This window comes from Phalaenopsis equestris, unplaced genomic scaffold (assembly GCF_001263595.1).
Source record: "Phalaenopsis equestris unplaced genomic scaffold, ASM126359v1 Scaffold000002, whole genome shotgun sequence".
In the NCBI taxonomy this organism is placed as follows: Eukaryota; Viridiplantae; Streptophyta; class Magnoliopsida; order Asparagales; family Orchidaceae; genus Phalaenopsis; species Phalaenopsis equestris.
The window spans coordinates 38,694,016-38,697,195 of NW_018164444.1; positions in this window are offsets into that span (position 1 = coordinate 38,694,016).

The window sequence follows — 3,180 nt, forward strand, 5'->3', positions numbered from 1 at the left end:
GCTACAGATCTATCAGAATGAAACTTAACTACAAAGATCTACTTACAACCAACAAACTTCTTGTCAGATAGTAGTTCAACAAGCTTCCAAGTTCCATTTTCAGTTAAAACATTCATTTCATCAAATATTATTGGCCGCCACCTACAATAAGTTGAGGGCTCGCTGAACAAATTTTGGGACCTCAACAGTGTCAAAAGAAGCCATAAAGGAGCAAGAAATAGAAGATAACTAGTTATAGCTAGCACACGAGGAAATGAAATAGGTGCATTGACGTTTACGTCTTCAAAGACCAATAGGTAAATTGAGGTTACTGGGAGGAGGATCCGCTGAAGAAGATGATACTGGTGTCAGACTAGGATTAGAGGGATGAGGCCTTCTCGAGTAGACATTAGTGATAGGTGGTCCAAGCGGAGGCACTAGTGGTGAAAGTGGGGTTGAATTGATGAATCTTGTGAGGATTTAAGCAGTGTCGAGTCACCAAAAAAAAGAGATTTGTTCATGAAATGTGACATCAACAGAGATCATGTATCTATTTAGACAGTAAAAACATCAATAGCTTTTTTGCAAACGAGATTATCCTAGAAATACACACTTTAATGACTTATGGCCCAGTTTAAGAACCTGTTGACAAGTATCATGAATAAAATAAATACACCAAAATATGCGTGACTCAATAAGAAAGAGAGAGTTAGTTGCAAATAAAATTTAATAGTGTATATGATTCCTCTAAAATATACGGAAGTATACATGTTGAACAATAAGTATATAGATTTAGAATCCAAGTATCGATTCCATGAGAAACTTTGTTAATTATCAAATAAGTCAAAGTACTTGTTTACTAACCCTAAGTCTAGTTCAAAATGGTAAAAATTATGAAAGTGTCTAAATCGTAATTTTACAGAAGTAACACTTAATAAGGTTGTGTTCTCTAATATGAAAATCATGCCTCTTTGAATTAGATTATGAGAATCCTCAATATTCTCCAAATGAACCTCCCAAACATAATGTTGACAATCAGGGACAATAACTCCTTACTATAGTTCTAGACATAAGAAGCATTGGAGCCTCATAGTATAGTTAAGTTTCATTTAACCTTGTAAAGTCTCCAAAGATTCTTTATTCCCCTATAAGATTGCAATCTCCTAATGACAATATTCATACTCCTCTAAATGATTGAGTGTTTACTTGTTCTTCTAGCCTACGCATTTAAAATATAAAAATAATCTTAAGGAATCTCAATGATTGAATAAGATTCATCACACTAACAAATCAAAGAAACATGAATTACTTCGTTCTTACGCAATCTTGAAGGAAACCTAAAGGATTTCATTGAAAGAAATTGCAAAATACACAAATAAATGAGAATTACAACCTGGATGAAAATCTTCTAACTCCTAGTCTTCTCACCTTCATTCCCACTCCTTGATTCCTCTAAATTCAATCCACACTCTTCATACAAACACACACTTACAATCTCCCAAGTAGACACTCGCAATGTATATGGTAATTCACTCTTCAAGAGAGGAAGGTCTCTCTCCAAGCATCTTCCTCTTCTCTTGCTTGTGCTATAAATATCTCTCCGAGTCCGAAGCTTCTCTATCCTGAATGAAAATGATGTCATTTTAACTTCAGATCGCTCGAACTGCCAATAACTTACTTAAGTTGGTAGAGAGGCGCAGCGGCACTAATTGAAGAAGAACAATGAAGTTTTCGATTGGAAGTCAACTGTAGGATTAGGTGTGGTGCGAGTTGGGTGTAGGCGCAGCGGCACTAGTTGAAGAAGAACAATGAAGTTTTTGATTGGAAGTCAACTGTAGGATTAGGTGTGGTGCGATGTGGTGTCTATGGATGTTTGTCACCTTTTATTGGGGAGACCATGGCGATTTGATAGTAGGACTCAACGCGATTCGTTCAGAAAAACCTACTCCTTCACCAAGGAGGGTAAGCACATTGTTTTTCTACCTTATGCGGAGTCTGAGATCACAAGTGCCCTTATCAGTAGAGAAGAATCAGTGGAATTAGTTTTGGTAACGATATATGATGATGTTGTTGAGAAGTTGATTCCAAACATAGACAATCACAACCAAGAGCATGTCAAGACATCATGATCGATATCTTACCACGATCACCACCGTTTGAGTAGGATTGGGTTACCCTCACCTGTACACCAACCCCAGCTCTCGCATCACCCTCCACCTGTACACAAACCCCTACAGCTAAACACAAATCCCATCTCCCCAGTCAATTACAACCCCATTCCACTTTGCAGCCAACTGCAAACACCAATCTACCTTCATATATTGCTATAGCAGCCCCTCCAGCCCTCTACTCTTGGCAGCCGCACCCCAACCAGCCCATCTATCTGCTATCCAGCCAAAGCCAACCACCTTTCCGCCCTCACCCTAGGGGTCGTTGGTGTTGGTTGTCGCTTTATTCCTGTTTTAAGAGTCATTGGTGTAACCCTTCTAATTTTTCAGCAAATATATTTGCGTCCGTGTTGTAGTTTGAGTTAACTCCGATATCAAAATGTTTCTATCAGCAACCAAGATTCATCAAGGGACTTCAAACAAAAGTTCAATATTAATTCAATAACAATGAAAAAAGAGTAAATTAACTGATTAAATGGGAAAAAAAATAAAAATTCAGCAATTCCCTCGTCGTGATTTCAGCCAAGCTAAAAAAGGAAGGAGAATAATTCGAATCAAAACCAAATCTTCATGCACTTGATTTGAGTGATAGGGGGAAGGCGTTTTGGAGATAGATTTATATTTTTTTCTCCTTTCTTCATGCTTATTTAAAAATTCTAAAGTTGGCTCTGCTTCAGAAAGAAGAAAGTGGTTTTGAAGTAAGCACATGCTTGAATTCTAAGGGGAGAGGTTGGCCAAGCTTAATCTTGCTTCCATACTTCAAAATTTGGAGTGTTGATAATGATGATTTAAGAACTAAATTTAATACCCTTGGACATATCTGAATCCTATATCAGTGTTGCATCAACCAAGGGAGCTCCAGAAGCATGAGCTTTCTGAGGGTACCAAGAAGTTTACCACGTTCTCTAGTTCTTAGGTTTAGGGGCAGGATTTATCAACTTTGTGCCTGATTGCCTGATTGCTAGAATTTTATCTTTGGAAGAAGGAGGATTCAAACAATTTGTTATATTTAAAAATGAAAGGAAAAAAAAAA